The sequence below is a fragment of the Pinus tabuliformis genome, chromosome Q (genome assembly GCF_031772625.1).
Source record: "Pinus tabuliformis cultivar Carrire ecotype Pingquan chromosome Q, CPIR1, whole genome shotgun sequence".
In the NCBI taxonomy this organism is placed as follows: Eukaryota; Viridiplantae; Streptophyta; class Pinopsida; order Pinales; family Pinaceae; genus Pinus; species Pinus tabuliformis.
The window spans coordinates 1,371,113,996-1,371,139,664 of record NC_142296.1 but is presented as its reverse complement, the minus strand read 5'-3'; positions in this window follow the sequence as shown (position 1 = coordinate 1,371,139,664).

The following is a 25,669-nucleotide window of genomic DNA, read 5'->3' as shown; positions in this document are numbered from 1 at the left end:
GGGTCATGGGGTTTTCTTGATCCAAGGTATACAGATGGACCTTTTTTTGAGACATTATTTTAGGTATTGCACCATTGCATTGCATGATTTATGGAGTTGTTGTCATGGATATGTCATCATCATTGGACTTTTCCTTGAAGTTTTTGCACTAAATAAGGATGGAAATTAGATGTTTTTTGGCTTAAGAGGATGCTTCATCATGATAAGAGGCTTGAACCACAATTTTTTTGGAGAACCTTTAACTTGGGAGGTCACTTCATTACACTTTTGGGGAGTATAGGTTACCATCTACAATTACCTTGGAGGCTTTGAAGGCTAGACAAGGCACCATGGACCATTTCTTCTCTTATTGGATGGATCAACCCCTCTTGTGGGGATTTTACTCATCTTGCTATTGTACATGTGGCTTGACCACTTCAATTTAATGATGTGTTGGATTAGTTAATTTTAGGAGTTGGTTAGATTTATCTTTCTTAGGTTAGATCTAAAGAATTAAATAAGATATTATTATTTCATTGTAAAGGAAGTTGGATTTCACTCTATAAAAGGACGAGAACTTCCTCATTTGCATTGATGCTTGGATTGTGACAACATCCCTCTCCTTGGAGCTTAATGGATATATCCTTCTTGGAGAATTTTTGGTGTTAATGGATTTATCTATGTGGTGAATTTTTTTTACTTTAGAGACTTGTCTTTCTTGGTTATCTCTTTATTCAAAGGACATTATTGTGATCATTCAAGAATATCATGAGGCTACTAAACCAATCCATTGAAGGGAAACAATGTCACTTAGAAGGAGGATGTCCATGGTTTGTTTCCTTACATTTTTGTTTGTGGGTTTTGGGTAGACATTAATCCTCGTTGTTAGGCCATACCTTAAGGTCCCTTAGTAAGGGTTTTGATTTTATTTCATGCAATAGTCGATATTGTGGTTGAAGGATTTTCCCCTTTGGAGAGATCCTTTCAAGTGGCACCTTAGTTTCATAATTTTCCTTGATTTGAAAAAAAGTTAATTTATCTTATAAGATTTTAACCTCTTACTCTCATTCACAAATATTAGGTAACAAACCTTGAGAATGTTTCTTCTTGATCTCATCTTGCCACTCAAATCCTCTTAATTGCATCGCCCTAATTGAATATTAACACTAATCTTGATGTCCTCCATCACTTATTCTAAAAATTCCTTAAAAAACAACTCCAAAAACTTCATTGAGCTAAAACTACCTTTAACAATACCTTTAAATTTTATCAATTGATATTAATAATTCTATTAGAATTACCTCTTATTTCGCAAGAAAAGTGACCTAAATGAAATCACAAGTTATTAAAGTGCTAAGAAAAAACCTTCCTAAAAGTTCCTTCCTACACTGTATTGTGAAGGGGGACTTTTGCCATTTATATATAATTTACACAATAACATTCCCAATAAACGAGATTTACCTCATGTTCTTACATATCAGAAAAACCCACATATCATAAGGGGGACTTTTGCCATTTATATATAATTTACACAATAACATTCCCAATAAACGAGATTTACCTCATGTTCTTACATATCAGAAAAACCCACATATCATATCCATGGTGAACGAAGTGTTAGAACATGCTTTCGAAAAATGGCCATGTTCAAAACATGGGAAGTATTTGGACTTTCAAAGGTTGGAGGGAAGCTGATTTCAAGGTGCTCTTTTACGAACAATAATGTTTGATAGCTAAAAGCAAGTAATTTAAATAAATTAGGAAATCCATAAAAGAATCTATAGTATATTGAACATGAATTGAGTTGATTACAATGAGGGATAGTCCTAGGTATAAATATGCTTTAAAGGTCGTTTCATGTTAATATTTAAAATTAGGCTTTACTATATCCCTCTTAATGTTAATATTTAAAATTAGGCTTTAGTATATCTATTATAAGTTAATATTTAATTGTAATATATTTGTGTTTATTTATATTCATTATTTTTTTCCCTATAAAATGTTTTATTTTCGTAAAAAATTAATAATAAAATCTTAGATACTGTGAATAATATTTTTGTATTATATATGAATTAATTCATTTTAGGCCAATTTTTATTAGAATATTTTGGACAAAACTTTTCAGCTCATGTTTTTAAGTAAGGTGGACATTTCATCTCCAGTTTGGTCTAAATTTGTGACTCTTCTAAATGTATAAAGAATGTCATTCATATTTATAGTGATTTCTTTTGTTGATCAGTTTTTTGAAAAATAGGATGATTCTTAATTCAGGATGACCATAAGCTAATTTTACATCTTATATCTTAATTTCAATAGTGGAACATTCATTATTTGTTATTTTTAGTGAATTTTTGGTTATTAACATTAGGTCGGTCATTGTTTCCTTATTAGTCAAAGTTTCTTTATTGACAAGTTATCCTAGTTTTTATGTTGTGTATTTCTCTTGGCCTTTAACATCTTGATTTATGCAAGTAGGATTTTACTAAGATTCCTTAAGTTAGTAGGGGTAGTAGGTGTGGGGGGATCCTCTATGATCATGAAGGAACAAAAGTAGCATCCTATGCATGGGGCCTTGGGGTAGCACCAAACAATTTGGAAAAAGCATACACCCTACTGAGAGGCATCCACTTAACAAACAAAACCATAGCCAAATCATTAATTGTCTTAAGTGATTCCATGGAAATCATCAAAGTGGTGCTTGGGAAATAATCCCCAATGGATAGAAAGCTCACTATAGTCATAGCTCAAGCTACAAAGGGGTGCACTCTCTATGTAACATCCCCTAAGGTATTGGATTTACTTGGCACATGAATCAGCATTCACCACCCACATGGCTCTACAACAGACACATCAACCATATCAACTCCATTGTTTTGGTATTAGAGTATCAAGTACAACACTTAGCCTCCCCCATATTCGAGACTTTACAATGGCTCTAACTATTGAATGTTTTAGTATGAAAACTTGTTAGTTATGTGTGATAATGGAATACAGAAGGCAAGGAATTAGGAACAAATGTGATTGGAACCTTTAGGTGTTAGGCCTCCTGGTAGGCAAATTCTCTATAATAGGGAGGTTTGTTTAGAATCATGGTTATTTTATTTCAATTCTTAGAATTGGCTTGGATTTTGCATTTTGGATCTAGTTCTTTAGTCCTTATGGCAATTTGGAAGGTTTTTGAGGAAGGTGATTTATTAGCTTGCTTCTTCCAAGTATTTTATGTCGATATGCTTTTCTTGTGGTCTACATATTGCTAGGAATTTCATGAGTAACTTCTTGTGTAGGGTATATATTATAGTTTTAGTATTTTGAGGACACACAAAGTGAAATCCTCCTCATTAATTCTCTAAGGTTAGGGCCTTGGCTCTAGAATTTCCTTTCTTAATCCAGTTTAGTTTGCAATTTGGTTCGATGTTTTCAGAATAGTTATGGAAAAGATATATATATATATATTGGAATTCAAGAGGATTCTAACGAGACACAAAGATTATAGTCGTTCTAATAATACTCTCTACTCTTAGTCACAACCAAAATGCATGACAATAAACATCTATGTGTCTCTCAAGATGCATCCATAATGAATTATTGGTTCAACAAATTTAACAAAGGCTTGACGTTTTGGAAGTTGAATGTTATATGTTGCAGAATTTGGGACTCAGTATTTGGAAAGATTCCTTCTCCTTGGCATCAAACAACAAAGTCTTAGTTAACTCTACTCAAGTTACATTCAAGGAAGAAGAGATGGTTCATCAACTAAAGGAATTGATGGATATTGAGTAGACTACTCTCCTGGCTCAAATGTTCGCCAGGAAGAGGGAAATAGTATTTATTGTCTTTTGTTAATTGCAATGTTTTTTAAAGTTCGGCGGATCATAGGTTTTTGTGGAACAAGGTACTTGCGGATCATAGGTTTTTGTGAAACAAGGTACTTGCAAGAAAATATGAAAATTACTATTTCATTGTCTATTGCAAACTTTGTTTTTTAGTATCAAAGAGATGTTTAATTTTGAGCTCTAAAAGTCCTAGAACTATATTTTTGTATAAGGATGTTATCATTAGCTACCACATTTTAAAATAATAAAATAATTTGCAACTTTGATTTTAAAAAATAATAATAATAATAATTAACTAGATATTTCATGTTTCTATAATAAATTTTCGTTGAAATTCTTATCAAAATCTTGACTCTTCTCGTGTACTTCCTAATTGTATCATTGATAATTCACTAAATCACATTTTAAGTTTTCAACTTCACAAGAAAAAAAATATTTTCTCATATTTCTTTACTTTTATAAAATATTTCTACTTGTATTTTATCATACCTTTTAATATTATTCTTATTTACTTATTGTGTTTTTTATATTAATTATTCTTTCAAAAAGACTCATGGATGCTTGATTTCAAACCCTACTTTTTGTTGTTATTATTTCTTCCCCCACCATGGATCTAGATCCAAGGAAGGGAAATCCACCCCCTCTTAATGTTCATGTAGCTACCTTTCAAGTTTTCATTTCATACTTTGGAAAATTGATCCAACAATCTCAACCATCTTGCTTTGTGAAGAAGATGGATCAAAATATGGAAGCAAATCTCCCTAAACCTGAAGCCTCCTCTTAGCTTATAAGCTTGGCGTTAGCTAAAAGATGGACTCTTGGATAGTTCACTAGAATTTTTCTCTACCGTGGGTCAATGGATGTATGGATGCAAAGAAGAACTCGCTTATTACTTCTATAGGGGATTTTCTTCAAAAATTAAGGGTGTGCCTTAATCATTGGACCCTAGATTTTGACCTTGAGCTTAATGTCCCTTCACTTGTTACTATTTGAGTCCATCTACCTCATTTTCTATTTCATTATTGGCATGAAGACTCATTCAAGAGTATTAGCAACAAGATTGGAAAATATATTAACAAATTTGAACCAAAAGTGGTCGTGTTCGCATACACTAGGATGTGCATCAAAGTATATCTAGAAAAAAATCTTCCAAAGGTTGTTCTGTTAAATTTGGGTAACTAGATGTGCAGAAGTTAGATTATAATTGGTATCATTCAATTGTAAATCATATCATGAATATGGTAATTTCACTAAATACTGCAAGAAAAATCAACCCCAACTACAAGTAATAGAACAAAAACAAAAGAAATGGAAAATTATGAAGAAAAATGTGGAGAAAATCTTTATACCCCTTCTAGTACACATTTTATTTCCCCCTTTTCTCCAAACCAATTGGTCCCTCCTAGTGGAAAGAAATCTATCCTTTCAAATTCTCATAAGTAGCCCTTTTGGCCCAAAAGTAGGTAACCTTCACAAGCATCAACACCCAAATCTCCAAACCTATAAAATCAACAAATATGTTCAAAGTTATTTCTCAACTAGCAAAAATGACATCAATTGAAGTTATCACCCCATTGTCATAGCCCATCAACCATATATGTACTCTATATACTCAAAATCCCAAGTGGGGCCTTTGATCTTCAACATAAGACCTTGTTTCAAAGAGGTAAGAAAAGAATGATCACGAGCCTAAATCATCTCACCCTCAAACCAATGGAGTAATGACAAGAAAGAATCCCAACAACATATTAAAGAGGAGTGTAGAGTCCAAGGACTGCCCTACCTTGACACCCTTTTTGCCTATACTTCTTCATTTTTCCTAGACCTATCACCTAAATAAATACAATAGAAACAAGGTTTTGTTAAGGTAAGCACTTACATGTCCTCTTTTTCATATTTGTCTATATACCTTATTGTTTTGTTAAAGTGTGCATTCAACTACGGAATTGCCATGTTTCTGCAGCTAATATGAATTTCCGCAGCTACCTCCATTGTTGACAGGGTTCAAGTGTACCATCTCAGCAAAAGAAGATATGGATGGATGAGGAATTATCCCCTCATGGATTCTTTCCTATTCTCTCGAGCCAATCCTTCAAGAAGATCGCACTGTAACACGATCAACCTCAAAGTCAACTGCACGATTGTATGTCGAAATAGAGTCTGAATTTCATGAAATCTTATCGATTTGATTTTCCAAATAGAAAATTGATTATTTAGCGATATAGTTTGGTTTAATAAGATCGAAATAAAGATATGTAGGCTTAAAAATCTCGTACTATTATTCAGAGAAATATTATAAAGCAATGGTCGCTCTGTGTTTTAGGGCGCGCCGCTATATGTAAATTTTGAGAACATCTTGTTAAACTTGTTTGTGAGTAATAGACTTCGTTCATATTTTCCATGCTACATTGATTGAAGATTGTCGACTGTTTCGTGGGGGGGCCCTACATCCAATACAATTCTTTGACCGATTGCAAATAGATTTCTTTAATTTCTTAAAAGTTAAATTGTAGATGCTATGTCTTGTGTTTTGAAATGCAGTATAATGGAATTCGCGATTAAACTATTGTTTGCATAAGCAATTTCCTTTGCTTTCTACCTAGCCTAATTCTATTATTTCATTTTCTTTTTATCTAGTACAGTTTGATCATCTCCTTTGCTTTCTACCTAGTGTAGTTCAACTGTCTCATTTCATAGCTTAGTTGCTTTTCAGTTTATCAGTTTTATTTCTTGTTTGGATGAAGTTGAATGAGTTAAAGAGTGACAGTCTTTTTCTTGGAAATTAAATTCAGAGATCATTCATTTTCAGTTTGATAGAATAAATCTCTCTTGCACATAGTAAACTAGACTTGGTTGCAGCATAAAATTCAAGATAAAATAAAAAACAGTCTAACAAGAGTAGAGTTTAGGATTACTCTCAAACCATCCACAAAACTGATTCAATAGAGATTAGTTTTTAAGATAACCAGCTAACAACTTTAAGAACAATACTCTAATATAATCAATAATACCACCTCCATATTAATTCTAAGTTTAGACCTTAACAATAACATAGATATGTTGTCCGCTCGGGGTAGCTCAAGTGGAGATGGCCATGGAAATGAAGTCTCATCGAACCGGAGATCTTGGGTTTGAATTGTTAGGAAATTATATATTATGGAGCAATGGAACACATAAAATATTGCAGAAATATAAACACAGAAAATGCATAAAACAAGAGAGACACAGATATACGTGGTTCACCCAGTTTGGGCTACATCCACGGAGAAACAGCGAGTCCTTCTTTTATTATATTATCCAGCAAACTGAAGAGATACAACCTACAGCAGATCGTTGTAACACCCTCTTCGCTCTCAATGTCCTCTCCCTTTCTCACTCAGAATCCAGATCTACATAGACACAATACAATTCCATCATATATGGTGAGGGGTTGCCTTCTAGGGAAAAAAACCCTAAATTAAACATAACTTCTACAGTTAGATCATCCGCCTAATGAAGGCCCAGATTGACTAGAAATTACTAGACTTTTACAAGGCAATTTTACATCTATTTTTAGCTTCGGGGGCGCTGCCCCCGATAGCCCCCGGACCCCCACAGGGGGGACAAGTCCCCCCCACAGCACCCCGCGTGGAGGGGTGTACAGTCTTCCTGGGGTATATATCCAGCTGAAACCTTTGAATACAGAAGATAATTAGGCTCCACACCCAACAATCTCCCACTTGGAGACTAATTATAGCAACTCCACCGCTGCTTCATTTTCTAGAAAATGACTCCACTTTGGACCTGGTTGTTTCTCATCTTCTTCATCACACTTGAAGACCAATTGAAACTGAGCAGATTCTCAGTTTCTCCCTTGTTACAACTTTTGTTAACATATCTGCAGGATTCTGGCTAGTGTGTATCTTTTCCAGCTTCAACTGTCCATCTTCGAATGATGACCGTATGAAATGGTAATTGAGTTGTATATGTTTAGTCTTGGAATGAAATGCAAAGTTATTTGCAAGATGTATGGCACTCTGGGTTTCACTGTATAACGTGCCCAACTCCTGCTTCTTACCCAATTCATCCAGAAACGTTTGTAACCAAATCATTTCTTTACTAGCCTCTGTAGCAGCAACATACTCTGCTTCTATTGTTGAAATTGCAACAACACTTTGGATTTTTGAAACCCAACTGACAGTTGTTCCACCTACAGTAAATACATATCCTGTAGTGCTCCTCCTATTATCTCTGTCACCTGCCATATCTACATCAACATATCCCTGTAGAGCAATGTTTGAACCACCAAAGCATAATGCTTGATTTGTGGTACCTCTCAAATACCTGAGAATCCACTTCACTACCATCCAATGTTCATTTCCTAGATTGTTCATGTACCTACTTACAACTCCCACTGCATGTGTAATATCAGGCCTTGTGCAGACCATTGCATACATTAAGCTTCCAACTACTGATGCATATGGAACTTTAGATGTATGAGCCATTTCTTCCTGAGCCTTGGGACACGCCTCCTTACTTAATTTGAAATGCCTAGCCAAAGGTATACCAACTGGTTTTGCATTCTGCATATTAAACCTTTTCTATGTACTCACTTTGAGACAATGTTAATTTGCGATTATTCCTACCTCTAGTTATTCTCATACCAAGGATTTGTTTTGCAGCACCCAAATCCTTCATTGCAAATGAGTTTGCCAATTTTCTTTTAAGCACATTTATTTCCTACATGTTAGAACCTGCAACAAGCATGTCATCTACATACAATAACAATATAATATAGCTGCCATCATTTTGCCTTTTGAGATAAACACAATGATCAGAGTGACATATAGTATAACCTTATTCAGACATAAACCTGTCAAATTTTAGATACCACTGCCTCGGAGCCTGTTTTAAGCCATACAAGCTCTTCTTCAACCTGCACACTAGTTTCTCCTTCCCTTTTACCTCATATCCTTGTGGTTGTTGCATATATATCTCTTCCTCTAAATCCCCATGGAGAAAGGTTGTCTTTACATCTAACTGCTCAAGATGAAAATCTTCAGCTGCTACTAGACTTAAAATAGTTCTGATTGAAGTCATTTGAACAACAAGAGAAAATATTTCATCAAAATCAATACCTTTCTTCTGTGCAAACCCCTTCACTACAAGTCTAGCTTTGTACCTCTGTTTTCCTCCATCTTCTTCCTTCAGCCTGTAAACCCATTTATTCTACAATGTTGTTTTACTTGCAGGAAACATGACTAAGTCCCAAGTCTGGTTATGTGCTAAGGAGTCCATCTCTTCTTTCATGGCTTGCTCCCACTTCTTCCTGGTTTCTACCTGCACTGCTTCTTCATGACATTCTGGTTCACCAGAATCAGTCAACAGTACATAATATAATGAAGGAGAGTATCGTTCAGGGGGTCTACTTATCCTGGCAGATCTTCTAATACCACTTTCAGGTGTTTGAAGTGCTTTTTGCTATTGTGGTTGTTGTTCTGGCTATTGATCATTATGATTTTCAGGCACCATCACTTTTTCTGTGATATCATCAAGCACTGTGTATTCTCTATTTTCCTTTTCTTGTTTCTTTTCCTGCAACTAATTCTTATACAAGACCTTTTCATTGAATATTACATCTCTGCTCCTAATGATTTTGTGATTTTCATAATCATATAAGCGATAACCAAAATCATTAACACCATATCCAATAAAGGTACATTTCTTTGATTTTGCCTCAAACTTTGTTCTATTTTCTTTGTTAATGTGGACAAAGGCTTCACAACCAAAAGTCTTTAAAAATGAGTAGTTTACCTTTCTACCTGTCCATGCCTCCTTTGGAATACCACCATCCAAGAAACTTGAAGGCCCTCTGTTCATTAGATAAACAGCAGTATCTACAACATTTGCCCAAAATTGTAAAGGCAATCCTGCATGCAATCTCATGCACCCTGCATGCTCCATGATTGTCCTGTTCATCCTTTCTGACACACCATTTTCTTGTGGTGTTCCTTGAACTGTCTTCTCTCTACGAATTCCATTCTCTGAAAAATACCTATCAAACTCTTTGCTGCAATATTCACCTCCATTATCTGATCTGAGACACTTCAACCTTTTCCCTGTCTCATTTTCAACCAAAGCTTTCCATTACTTGAAAGTATTTCGAATACAATAAATCCAGGTTTTTCTTGTTGCATCATCAATAAAAGTAGCATAATAACGAGAGCCACCAAGAGATGATACTTAAGCAGGTCCCCATACATCTGTATGCACAAGCTCTAATTTTTCGCTCTTCTTTTCTTTCCCAACTCTAAGGAATCTGACTCTCTTCTTTTTTCCATAAACACAATTCTCACATAATTTTAAATCATCATGCTTCAAACCTGGTAACAAATTTCTTGAGTGAAGAATCTGCATCCCCTTATCACTCATGTGCCCGAGCCTACGATGCCATAATGCCATATCTTCTCCTGTAGAGGTTAAAGCATTAACATAATTAGAAATACCATTGCATAAATACAATGTACCAACCTTTTCTCCTTTCGCTATTACCAGGGATCCTTTAGTGACCTTCTAGGTTTTATCTGTGAAAGTAGTTACGCAACCTTCACCTCCCAACTGCCTTGTTGAAATCGGATTTTTCTTCAGATCTGGAACATGTCTTACCTTCTTCAATAGCCACTGATTTCCATTTTTCTATTTTATGAAAACTGTACCCATTCCAATGATTTTATAGGGTTTATCATCACCCAATCGAACTTGTCCAAAATCTCCTTGAACATAATCATGAAAATGTTTCTTATCAGGTGTGGCATGGAATGAGGCCCCTGAAATCTATCACACAGGCATCAATAATATTTTCTAATGAAATAATCAAAGCATCTTGCAACACATCACCTTTTACATACGCTTCATGATTAGTTTCTTGCTGCGCATCTCCTTCTTTTCCCTTCCGAGACTTGCAATCTTTCTTCAGGTGTCCTTTCTTCCCGCATTTCCAGCACACTATCCCCGACCTGGACTTGGATCTACCTTTTCTTGACTTACTGCAATATCCTGGGCTCTTTCCTCTTTCCATTTTTCTTCCCCTAGTCTCTGCAGTCAAATCATTACCTGATGTCTCACCGGAGCTTTTCCGTCGCATTTCCTCACTAAGGATTGCACCAACAACATCATCAAACTTTAAAGTACTAGATCCAGAGGTAGAGTTACTAACAGCCATAACTAAACCATTCCAACTTTCTAGCAATGAGCACAGAAATAACAAAGCCCTAACTTCATCATCAAAATTTACCCCTACAGAACTTAACTGACTTGTAACTGTATTAAAATCATTTAAATGATCTGCAACAGATCCACCTTCTGACATCTTCATATTAAATAAATGCTTCATAAGAAATACCTTATTTGAGGCCGAGGGTTTTTCATATAGTTTGTCCAATGCCGACATTAAACCCTGTGTTGTCGTTTCCTTTGAAATATTAAATGCTATCGACGCCACTAGGCACATCCCTATTGCTCCAAGTGCCTTTCTGTTCAGAATATCCCATTCTTTGTCTATCATACTCGTTGGCTTCTTTGTCTTTCCACTCAATGGTAGGTACAGATCTCTCTGATACAGATAATCTTCCATCTACATCTTCCATAGCTGGTAGTTTTGGCCGTTGAATTTTTCGACCCTAAACCTACCATATTTCGCCATTGCTCCCACTCGAACCAGGAACCCTTCTCTCCTGCGAGTTTATAAGCCAAATAGACCTTCAGCTCTGATACCAATTATTAGAAAATTATATATTATGGAGCAATGGAACACATAAAATATTGCAGAAACATAAACACAAAAAATGCATAAAACAAGAGAGACACAGATATACGTGGTTCACCCAGTTTGGGCTACATCCATGGAGAAACAACCAATCCTTCTTTTATTATATTATCCAGTAAGCAAAAGAGATACAACCTACAGCAGATCTGCTGTAACACCCTCTTCGCTCTCAATCTCCTCTCTCTTTCTCACTCATAATCCAGATCTACATAGACACAATACAATTCCCTCATATATAGTGAGGGGTTGCCTTTTAAGGCAAAAAAACCCTAAATTAAACATAACTTCTACCGTCAGATCATCCGCCTAATGAACAAACCAGATTGACTAGAAATTACTAGACTTTTACAAGGCAATTTTACATCTATTTTTAGCTTCGAGGGATTGTTGGCCCCCGAACCCTCCATCCAGGGGGAATTTACCCCCCCGGACCCCCCAGCTGGGGGGATTTACCCCTGTGGGGGGACAAGTTACCCCTGCATGGAGGGGTGTACAATCTTCCTGGGTTATACATCCGGCTGAAACCTTTGAATACAGAAGATAATCAGGCTCCACACCCAACACGAATCTTGTGCTACCCTCCCCCCATATAGGGGTGAATAATGGACATGTAAACATGAAAATCGGAGAGTCCTACCAAGCTTAACAAAAAATATAACATAGATATCTTAACAACATAAAATAACTTCTAGCACATATAGTGCACTTGTGCTTCATCAGTATACCTGCCCTGGTCAATAATTTATGATGACAATTTAAGAACATTAAATTGGCTACATTTTGGCTCTATTGTCGAGGAAGTACAAATGGAAGTTAAAAAAAAAAGAGAAAAATTATTAATTCAAAACATGATATGCATAGGGATAGAGACTCTAGAGGTAGATTTGTAGGACGAGGAAGAAGCTTGATTCCCACAAATCCACTCACTTCACCACGACTTCAAAGTTCCACGCCACCTACTCAAACTTGAATTCTATTTGCAGGTCAACAAAGACTTCCTGAAGTCTCAAGATCAGAAATCCAATCCAGAACTTCACCTACTTCATCCACTGAAGCTGTAATTGAAGAAAACCCTGCATCCCCAACTACAGGAGTAGTTTTTCTATCCTCCACTGATGAACAAATTTTAGGAGAAGAATTAGAAGTTCCTAGTGATGAAAAGGAATAGGAAACTTATTTTGACCACCCATTAATAGAGGAACCAGAAAATTTAGAAGAATCATACATTAGTTCTGAGGAATCTATCATGGTTGGAGAAGGGGAAGGATAGGTACACAATGTCAATTGTGAGGAAAATAGGATTGGAGGAGGAAGAGGAGGAGGTGGAGATAGGAATAGAGGAGGGGGTTATAGGTAGAGGAGATAAAGATCCTTTTGGATGGTAGAGGAAAGAAAGATCCTTTTGGATTTCCTATTTTTTATGAAGATACAACCCTCACAATGAAAAATATATCACCCTCAATTCTTCCTAATTTCCACGGAAAAAGAAATGAAGACCCAAAGACATTTCTCTTCGAATTTGAAGTATTATGTAGATCATATGACTATCTGCATGATGCTCAAAGACTGAAATTTCTCCCTGCTACCTTAAAGGATTCAGCCATGAAATGGTTCATGAGTTTAGGAATGAATTCTATAAGAACATGGGCAGAAATGAAAGAGTCTTTCTTAGGCAAATATAGAGATTATTGTATGCCTAGTAACCTTAAAGATGAAGTCTTCAAAATGACACAAAAGGAAGATGAAAATATTGAAGACTTAGTAGAGAGATTTGTCTACAATATTAAAAGAGAAAAAATGGATAATTTGGATGAGGAAACTTTGAAATCCCTCATGCTCAAAGCTATCAAATATGAATGGATCGATCTCCTTAACTTAACAAGGAAAGGGGATATTTCTCAATTACCATTTGCAGATATTTGTGATCTATGTGTACATATCTCAAGGGGTAAAGCACGGGTTGGAAAGAGTCCTAGAGACCCTCTCTTATCAAGAATTAATAAATCTGCAGCTGGGACAGTCAGCAGGGCAGAATTAGGAAGCTTTCTTGATACCTTCAAGACAGATATTTTAGGGAGTCTAAGTGAACAGATAGACACCCTTAAAATACAGAATAAGCAAAAATCTGAAAATGTTGCATTATCTATTTTCTGTCCTAGATGTCGAAAGAAGCATGCCTTAAGAGAGTGTCCCTTAGATTCAAAAGCTATAGAAACTTTTTTCATATATGCAGATAATCATGATACTAAAGAGTGTCCTTATTTACCAGGTCTCAAGGCTGTATTTAATGATGAAGGAATACCTGAACAAGTAGACCCTCTTTACTTTATAGCCAAGAAACCATGGAAAAACTCCCAACCAAATCAACCACAAGGCTTCAAACCACAACAATTTGCTCAAACTTCACAAAATAATTGGAATCCATTTTGGCAGCCTCGGGCTCAGCCACAATCACAATCTTGGAATCAAGGATGGCAAAGCCCTTATGGGGCTTATGCTCATTATCAACAATATTCACCATCATATCTTCCACCACAATTTCTATCCCAATCCAATCAAATTCCGCAAGCTAATAAATTACCTCAAATCCAAGTTTAGAATCAAAATCCACAACTCTCCCTACCATTTACACAAAAACCCAATCAACTACCTGCTCAACCACTTCCAAATCCTAATAATAAAATACCACAACAACTTGTGTACAACATGGAAGGGCAAAATCCTCAAACTTATGTAATAACTCCGCTAGATCTAAATAATGTACAATTAAGTTCTGGAAGAGTGTTACAAAGAAAACCCCATGTTGTTATTCAGGAAGTAAGACCAAATTTTCAAAAACATAAAAATCAATCTGAAGAAGGAGAAACCTCTCTCCCTCAAAAAGAGAATAATCAAACAGAGAATATTCCAATAAATACTCCTATTGTAGAACAACCCTCGGTATCAATTAGACCACCTTTTCCTAAAAGGTTGAAAATTGATGAAGGATTAGAAAAACAAATCACGTTGCCTTATTATAATATGTTGGATGAATTAAGAAATGTCTGTATCAAAATTCCTTTGTTACAAGACATAAAAGAAATACCAATTTTTGCAAAAACAATTAAGGAATTAAGTACTCAAAGATCAAGAACAAAAAAAAAAGACATAAAAATAATTCAATTAGTCAGGAAAATTGGATACACCATGATGGGGAAAACAACAATCCAAAAATATCTAGATCCAGGAAGCCCCATTGTAAAAATACACATCAATGGAATAGAAATACCAAACACACTAATTGATCTAGGAGTAGCCATAAACATAATGAGTAAACAAGTTATGGATTCACTTAGGCTTCCTAACCTTCAATACACACCAACATTATTACAATTAGTAGATAGGTATGTGATTAAACCTGATGGTGTGTTAGAAGATGTTTGGGTATCCTTAGATTCTTGGGAATATACTGTTGATTTCATGGTCTTAACACCCAAGAATAATTTAGGAGGACACCCATTAATCCTAGGAAGACCTTGGTTAGCTACAGCTGGTGCTTTCATTAGTTGTAGATCAAGTGACATGTTTATCTTAGATGGAAATTCTACAAAAAAATTACAATATACCCTCCTACGAGAACAACAATAGAAATGGAGAATGAAGAATGGATAGATGATGAAGATGATATACAACATGTTTTCACTACTGCACAAATAAGAGAGGAAGACCAAATTTTAAATCTATTGGAAAATAATGAATCTTCCTCACATTATGACCGTAGTCGAAATGAATATCTCTCATCTAGACAAGTATCATTTCTCTCCATGGAAAAATTTGGGAATTTTGTAATAGAAATCTTTCAAGGTAAAACTTTGAATGTTAATGAAAACTTGGAAGGATTACAAAAGAATCAACTGATATAAGTCTTATAGAAACATTCTTCTGCTTTTGCATGGGAATACACTGATATGAGAGGAATTGATCCTAAGACTTGCATACATCATATTTACTCCAAAAAAAGTGTAAGACCAGTTAGACAGCCACAACGAAGAATGAACCCAAATCTAAAAGAAATTGTTGAGGAATTGCAAAAGCTACTAAATGTGAATTTCATCTATATGATATCTGATAGTCATTGGATCTCTCCCCTAGTAATCATTCCGAAGAAAAATGGAAAATGGAGAGTATGCATCGATTACATGGAAATGAATAAAGCAACATTAAAAGACCACTTTCCACTTCCTTTCATAGACCAAGTCTTAGACACATTAGCAGGGAAAAAGTACTTTTTATTTTTGGATGGTTTAAGTGGATATAACCAAATTCAAGTAGCGTCTGAAGATCAAGATAAAACTGCATTCACCTGTACATGGGGAACTTATGCTTACCGAGTACTTCCCTTTGGATTATGCACTGCTCCGGAAACATTCCAAAGAGCAGTCCTTGGAATTTTCTTTGATCTTATTCATGATTGTGTGGAAGTGTACATGGATGATTTCACAATTTATGGAGATTCTTAAAATGAAGCACTTGAAAATTTAGAAAAAGTTTTAATAAGATGTCAACAAACAAATTTTTCGTTAAGTCATGAGAAATGTTTCATGATGTTTAACGGAGGAATTGTTTTAGGTCACCACATTTCAGGAGATGGAATTAAGGTAGACTCATCTAAATTTGACGTCATTTCTAAATTATTAGTGCCAAACTGTCAACGTGATGTTAGGAGTTTTCTTCGTTTTACTGGATATTATAGAAGATTTGTAGAAAACTTCACAAAAATTACATCTCCACTCTTTAAACTACTTACCAAGGACTGTGAATTCAATTGGCATTCTAATTGTCAAGCTTCCTTTGAAACTTTGAAAAAGATAATTTCTGAAGTACTTATCCTAAAAGGACCTAATTGGAAATTGCCTTTCCATATATCAATTGATGCTTCAGATACAGCCTTGGGAGCTGTGTTAGGGAAAAAATACCTTACTCCTTATGCAATCTATTATACCAGTAAAATTTAACTCCTACAGAGTTAAATTATACTGTAACTGAGGAGGAGCTTTTAGTCATAGTTCATGCCATTAACAAATTTAGAAATTATATAACTGGCTATGAAACTTTCATTCACACAGACCATTCTGCCATTAGATACCTAATGAATAAACCAATCACTAATGGAAGAATAACTAGATGGCTCTTATTGTTACAAGAATTCAACATCACCATTCTAGGTAGACCCAGAAAACAGAACACGATTGATGACTTTTTATCTAGAATTTAGAATGATAATAATGATCAACCTGTAGAAGATAAATTTCCTAATGAATACCTTTCTGCAGTATCTACTAAATCACCTTGGTATGCAGATATTGCTAATTATTTAGCTACAGGGAAAATGTCATTTCATTTGTCTCCTAGATAAAAGAGGAGGATAGGTCACAACAGCACATCTTATTCATGGATAAACGAAGAGTTATATAAAACAGGACTAGATCTCATTATCAGAAGATGTGTTTAAGAGGATGAAATACCAGAAATACTTAAACCTTGCCACGATGAACCATGTGGAGGACATTTTTCTGACAAAAGAACTTCTTTAAGTATGGGGGTTTACGCAGTGCATTATATTAGATATCATTTTGGGATTCAACTGCATTAAGTAAGTCATTCACTTATGACCATTTCCATGAGAGATAGTCAGTTACGACTATCTCTCATGGAAATGGTCATAAGTGAATGACTTACTTAACGCAGTTGAATCCCAAAATGATATAAAAGAACTTCTTATAAAGTCTTACTTTTAGGATATTATTTGATCTAGGTGGATATTGCTGGCCACCCGCCAATTCCACTTGGACCCCCACCATTGTTTCTTTCATTTTTTCAGTTTCCTTAATTGTAGCATAGTTTACTATTTTTAGCAATTTTTTCGGGTCCTAAACTTCTAGAGCCGTTTTGAGGCCCTAAACGACGTTTTTTTGGAAATCTACCGACAGTGATTTACTATCTAAAATTGTCTTTTTCGTAGTAGTCCTCGAAGAGATCTTCCCAACGGGCTATCATGCACGTCAAACAGAGATAATATGACCAAGTCACAACCCCGAGAAGTTGGTTGTCCAACTCACCCCAACGGGGCCCATAAACTCTTGGTGTTACATCTCATCGGGTTAGGGTTTTGGTTGTTTAGGGTTTGCAATTATTGTTCAATAATAAAAATGCCCCTGAACTTCATTGTAGTTGAGTTCAGAGGCATGTAGCCACCACATCTCTTCTCACAGATAAGCTACCATCACCCTAGCTGGTGTATTTCCATTTATGTTTGTAAGCATATTTCAGTATTTTACAATAATGAAATGAAATATTATTTCCGCTGCATCTCTGTGTTTATGGTTATCTCTGTAATTTTTTGCGTTCCTATTTAAATCCAAATTAGTGGTATGAGAACGGTCTTCTTTTTTTCTCCGTTTTTCTTTGCATGTCCCCAACAAGGTCGGGATATAAGGAGTTAGGGCTTGAACTAGTCGAACCTTTGCAAGACCAGCCCCGCAAATCCCGATGGCCTGCCATGGCAGATGAAAAGAAAGACGAGGGGGCAGGAGATCCTATCAAAATCTTGCTTGAAGAAGCCCTCGAGTGACAAAGGAACACGATGATGGACAACTTTGCACGGATCCTTCAACAGCTACCCAGGGGCGACGCATCGGCTTCCAACAGCTACTCTGGAAATGCCACACCATTTAAGGTACAAGTTAATTTTGAAATCCCCATATTCGAGGGTCAGATAGACACAGATGTCGTCGATAAATGGTTAAATCTGCTAGAAGTTTATTTTTCTGTTCATGATTTTTAGAGTCGGGAAAAGATTATTTTCGCTCTTCTCAAAGCGGCCCCCCACGTCAAGGACTGGTGGGAAACCTACTACAAGCAAAAGGATGAAACTACAGTCTCACTATTTTCAGTCGCACACACTTGGAATTCATTCTGGGATGCCATCAAGGAGCAGTACTACCCTGTCGAAAGCTATGAGGATCAATACATAAAGTGGACCACACTGCGGCAGGGAAGGGACCAAGACGTGCCGGAGTTTACTAGTATTTTCCATACCCTTCGCACAAAGTTGGGTATCAAGGATTCGGAGCAGCATTTGGTCCTCAAATACTGTGGCTGCCTGCACAAGTACATCCAGGAAGAAATAGAATTCCTGAACATCTCCTTGCTCGGCACGGCATACAAAAATGTTGTCAAGGTCGAGCAAAAGTTTAAACAGAAGAAGTGAGACTTTGGATCTGCGAATCCGAAGCAAGGGAAAGGTGCCCCCAAACCACAGAACAAAGGACAAAGCCAAGGCGGGGCATCCCAAGACAACCTGCCAAAGTTGCAAGCAAATAACAGCACCGTGAAGCCGAAAAAGGACGCGGAAAAGTGGTGCGAGTTCCATAAGAGCTCCACTCACAACACAAGTGAGTGTCGGGCCAAGAAATCACTAGTGGCGGGGCTAAAGGTTTCAAAATCAAATGCATGTTCCGACGCTGAGTCAAAACCCGACAAGGGGAATGAAAAAGGGAAGCAGATTATCGATGCAGAGAACAATGCCACCATTGCCACCACGAAGATCCAGAGGAGGAGGAGCGTCTCTTCCACTCCCAGATGTGGGTAAAGGGCTCCCCGCTACAGTTCATTGTCCACAGCGGGAGCCAAAAGAACCTCATTTCAGCAAAGGTCGTAAAGCGGTTGGGCTTACCGACCACAGCACATCCACAACTGTACACCATCGGGTGGCTTTACCAAGGATGGGATCTTCGAGTGAGCTAGCAGTGTCGCCTTCCATACAACATCAAGCCCTTCACGGATGAGGTATTGTGTGACATTTCTCCCCTTGAATTTTGTGATGTATTATTAGGACAACCATACTTGTGGAAGCAACATGCTATGTATAAATCAAGGCCCCGTGTTGTTATTCTTACTTTCGGAAATAAGTTGTACAGGATACCAGAGGTAACACCGCCTACCACCATCTCTTTGGTTACTGTAAAACAATGTAGTAAGCACATTTCCAAAACTGGGAAATTTGTTTTCCTAATGATATGCCCTCAAGGAAAGAAGAAGACGGTGGCGACAATCTCTAGACAGGGCCCCTCCGCATGACAACTACAAATGGACAAGGTCGTGGAGGAGTACGAGGACATCTTCACCTCCCCCACAGGGGTTCTTCTGCACTGTCAAGTCAAGCACTGATTGATTTGACCCTAGGTGCACCACTGCCCAATGGACCAATTTATCGACGCTCCATTATGGAGAATGATGAAATCAAGAGGCAGATTCAGGAGCTGTTGTAGAAAGGTCACATCCGTCCAAGTTCATCGCCCTGTGGGAACCCGATCGTGTTGGTACAGAAGAAGGATGGGACTTGGAGATTCTGTATTGACTATCGGGTGCTGAACAAGATCACTGTCTGTAATAGGTACCCGATCCCACGGATTGATGACCTTCTGGACCAACTAAAGGGGGGAAAATATTTCAGCAAGATCGATTTGAAGTCAGGATATCATCAGGTACCAATCAAACCCTCCCATGTGTGTAAAACTGGCTTCAAAGCCAAGGAGGGCCTTTTCAAATGGTTGGTTATGACTTTCGGATTGACGAGTGCTCCTGCAACCTTCATGAAGCTAATGGATGACATATTACGGCCATTCACCAACTCATTTGTAGTGGTATACTTGGATGAAATCCTGATCTTCAGCAAGAGTTGGGAAGAGAGCCTCCACCACATCCGACAGGTTCTCCAAACACTGCGGCAACACAAGTTATCTGCCAATTTGGAGAAATGCACTTTTGGCATGACCCAGGTTTAGTATCTAGGATACATTATTGATGAGTAGGGGGTGCATGTGGATCTTGCCAAGATCTAATTCATTCGGGATTGGCCATCTCCAACCACTCTGACAGAGCTCCGCAGCTTTCTAGGTCTTGCCAACTTCTACCGCAAGTTCGTGTTGGGATTTTCTCATATCACTTGGCCCTTGAGTCAAGTCACCAAGGGAGGAGTGAAAGAAAAATTCTTTTGGTCTGAATCTCAACAGAAGGCATTCACAGAGTTGAAAGATCACCTCTGCTCGGCACCAGTGCTCGCATTACCAGACTTGCAACAACCATTTGAGGTCGAGACAGATGCCTCTGACTATGCTATTGGGGCAGTTCTTACTCAACATGGGCATTCAGTGGCATATCACAGTGAGACACTTTCAGACACAGTCCAGAAGTATCCCACTTATGACAAAGAGATGTATTCCATTGTGCAGGCTTGCCGACAATGGAAGCATTACATTTTGGGGAAGGAAACGGTCATCCACATAGACCACCAACCCCCACAGTTCATACAGACCCAAGGGAAATTGCAGAATGATCGCCATCAAAAGCGGTCAACATACCTGCAACAATTCCATTTGAATACCAAGTATAAGAAGGGCAGCACCAATAATGTTGCAGATTGCCTCAGTCGACCACCGATCATGGCGTTAACCACCGTGCTCAACTCTTGTGGGCACGAGACTTCTGATTGGCCACTTCTCTACAAAAGCGACCCAGAATTCGGACACACATACCAGACACTCTTGGAGGGTCAGCATGTTCTAGATTTCACCTCCAGGATGCCCTGTTATGCCACCTAGGTCACCTTTGTGTTCCTTCAAGCAAGCGTGCCAAGATGATTTCGGAAGCACACTACAGTCAGGCTGTTGGGAATTTTAGGGTTGAGAAAATGGTGGCAGTACTGCAGAATTATTTCTATTGGCCGAACCTTCAACAGGATGTAGGGAAGTACATCAGATCTTGCACTGCCTGCGCCATTGCCAAACTGACCATCAAGAAGCAAGGCCTCTATACCTCGTTTCCTACCCCTAGTCGATCTTGGGAATCCATCTCCATGGATTACATGTCAGGCCTTCCTTCCACTAAGCATGGAAACAACTGTGTTTTTGTGGTCGTCGACAGGTTCTCGAAGATGGTCATTATGGCGGCCTGCAAGAAGAATATCACAACCGAAGCCAATGCTAAACTCTTCTTTGAACGAGTGTGGGTACACTTTGGGATCCCACAGTCTATCATCTCAGATCGGGACAGCAAGTTCCTCAGCACATTTTGGTCCAGTCTCTAGTCGATGTTGGACACCAAACTCACTAAGTCCACAACCTTCCATCCTCAAACTGATGGCCAAATAGAGGTTGTCAACAGGATGATCATACACATTCTGCGCATGTACAACTCAAAGCATCCACGCACATGGGATGAAAGCCTCCCCTATGTTCAGCATAGCTACAACTGGGCTCTCCATAGCTCGACGGGCCACAGCCCTTTTTAGGTGGGCTTGGGATTCCAGCCACTATGTCCCATTGATGTGGCCATGCCATTTGCAGCTACTCACGCAGATTCAGCTCATGTCCAGTCCAAAATAGATAAAGCAAACAACTTCATTGAGCACATCCAACATATTCGCCAGCAGGTCCATGACATTCTAGAGAAATCAAATTCCAAGTACAAGCAGTGACATGATCAACATCGGGTGCCACACAAGATTCAGGTGGGCGACAAAGTCTGGTTGCATTTGCAAAAGGAACGCCTTACCGGAACCTTTCGAAACTCAGACCACTCTGATATGTTCCTTACACCATTACCAAGGCTGTGGGAGACAATGCATTTTTGCTCAGCATCCCCCCATTCCTTGGCCTGCACCCAGTGTTCAATGTGGATCGCCTTCATCCATACTTTCCACCATTACTAGACACATCCGACATTGCATAACATCTCACACCCACAGAGTTAAATCCAAATTGCATGGAAAAAGCTACAACTGATCGGATCATGGACACATAGATCAAGCACACTCGCCAGCAGAATATCCAACTGTATCGAGTTGTCAAAGTAGGCCAACTCCTTCACCAGGGCAAGTGGCTCACCAGGGACCAAGTTCAGCAGAAGTTTCTTCATCTCATGGAGGAACTCAATGCAATGGGGACCATTTCTTCCTAAGGGGGGAGGAATGATCCAGGTGGATATTGGTGGCCACCCGCCAATTCCACTTGGACCCCCACCATTGTTTCTTTCAGTTTTTTAGTTTCCTAAATTGTAGCACAGTTTACTATTTTTAGCAGTTTTTCGGGTCCTAAACTTCCGGAGCCGTTTTGAGGCCTTAAACGATGTTTTTTGGAAATCTACCGCCAGCGATTTTCTGTGTAAAATCGTCTTTTCCGTCATAGTCGTCGGAGAGATATTTCCAACAAGCTATCATGCGCGTCAAATGGAGATAATATGACCAAGTCACGACCCTAAGAAGTTGGTTGTCCAACTCACCTCAATGGGGCCCATAAACTCTTGGTGTTACATCTCCTCGGGTCAGGGTTTTGGTTGTTTAGGGTTTGCTCTTATTGTTCAATAATAAAAAGGCCATTGAGCCTCATTGTAGTTGATTTCGAGGCATGTAGCCGCCACATCTCTTCTCGGAGATAAGCTACCATTGCCCTAGCTAGTGTATTTCCATTTCTCTTTGTAAGCATATTTCAATATTTTACATTAACGAAATGAAGTATTATTTCCACTGCATCTTTGTGTTTATGGTTATCTCTGTAATTTGTTGCGTTCCTGTTTAAATCTGAATCATTATTGGCCTTCCATTTTCAGGGATACCAAAGAATATGTTAAAAGATGTGATAATTGTCAGAGAATGGGAAACCCCACTCTTTCAAATAAAATTCCATTACAGCCATAGGTACTCATTGAACGATTTGAAAAATGGGCACTAGATTTTGTTTGTCCAAGCAGCCCTCCTTAAAAGCAAAAAAGGTATATTCTATTATGTACTGATTATGTCACTAAATGGGAAGAAGCTAAAGCACTTCCTTTTGCTACTGAAAATGTTGTCGTTTCATTTCTTTTTGAGGATATTTTCACTTGTTTTGGTGTTCCAAGAGAAATTGGAACAGATCAAGGAACACAATTTACATCCAGATTAGTGTAGAAGCTTGTGGAGCATTACAAAATCAAACATCGAAAGTCCACTCTGTACCATCCACAAGCCAATGGATAAGTTGAGTCTAAAAATAAGGTGATTGAAGCAATCCTTACCAAGACTATACACTTACACAGGAAGGACTAGGCAGAAAAGCTTCCAAAAGCTTTGTGGGCTTATAGAACTACATGGAGAAGTAGTATAGGACATACTCCCTATGAAATTGTTTATGTGAAGTAGGTCTTGATTCCAATAGAGTTCCAAATCCAGACTTATAAAACAGCAGTCCAGTTAGATCTTGACTTATCAAAAGCACAAAAGCAAAGGATGAGACAACTTAATGAGCTTGGTGAAATAAGACAAGAATCCTTCCAAAGAACCAGCCTAGTTCAACAACAGAGATCCAAATGGCATGATAAGCACATTAAAGAAAGAAAATTTCATTCAGGAGATTGGGCATTACTCTTTGATTCAAAGTTCAAAAATTTTCAAGGGAAATTCCAAACCCACTGGCTTGGGCCTTATGAAGTTGAAAATGTGTTTGACAATGGTGCAGTTAGAATCAGGACTATTGATGAAGAGAAAATTCCTCTTTTAGTGAATGGACATCGACTCAGACTTTATCAGAAGCCATTAACAAAAGAATAATTTATCAAAATTTTCCAAGATAATTCTGAATTGAAAGTGATTGAGAAGAGTTCTTCTTCTTTTCCACCTTTGAAATTTACTTTTCTATAATAAAAAATAATAATGATAATAATAATAATAAATTATCTATATATATATATATATATATATATATATATATATATATATATATATATATATATATATATATATATATATATATATATATATATAGATTCAAAGAAAAAATAATAATAAAAAAGGTATAAACATGAAGACCAACATGTTGTTGGCATGCTTATACAGAAAATTTGAATTGAAAACGAACTCCTGTTGGCACCTTAAATTTTCTTTCCAAAAAGAAATTCCCTTTCCTAAAGTTTTTTTCTCAGCTAGAGAATCAGCAACTTTGTATAGCTCGAACAAGTTTCTGCAACTAGGACAAGTTTTTGCAGCTCTAATAAAATTTTTGTATCCAACTTGACAAGAACACTTGGTGATTCAAAATGAAGAATAATTGACAGTGCAAAGTACCTGCAAGAGATATCAAAGGACAATTAAGGTTAGGAAGTTAATCAAAGGTATGTGATACTTTAATTTTACAACGAGGATTAATATATTGCATATATGAACTAAGAGGACATAGCACTGCCAAAATAAAACAAAATCATTTCAAATTAAGGGTGATGGTTGCTTGTCAAAATCATCATAATCCACCACTTAAACTCTTGTCTTGTCCCCATTATGAATCTATCGAAGTAATCACTGAAACATTATTTTGAATGCGCTCTAATGTTCAATTCATTCCCACGACCTTCATTATAATTTACCTGTTCTCCCATTTCTCTAAATTCACATAACCTTCCCATCTCTCCGTCATTGAACGAAACCCTACCAACACCATTTTTTTAATCAAGTGAGCAGTTCTTGAGATGAATCATCTTCCATAATGGGTTTTATTGTCCAAACTGAACCAATCGGGAAGAATTTCTTAGAAGGATATCCTCAGACCAGGAGTTGTTGTAGAAAGTACAATGGTTACAATTTATAGATAAATTCAACGGTTTCCATAGGGAAGTAACGAAGAATTTTGCATGTTCTTTTGATGGGAAGGAGGTTGAAATAGGAGACACCAAATTCACCATAATAGAGTCCTTAATCACAGAAGCTACTGAATTACCCAGAAGTGGAGAAAAATGGTTTAAAAACAGAGGGATCAATGGGGAAGATTGGAAAGTTTTCCTGAAAAATCCAAACATGGACACCACAATCTTCAAGAAAGGTATTCCTAGTACAGCCCTTAAGAGTAAATGGAGGAACTTGCTTCTTGTACTTCAGAAATTTATTACTTGTGAAGGTCGGTTTGGATACGTGTATTTCTACCACATTAGAATAATGATGAATTTTATTGAGGCTCACCAAATGAATCTTCCTTATTTCCTCTTGCATAGT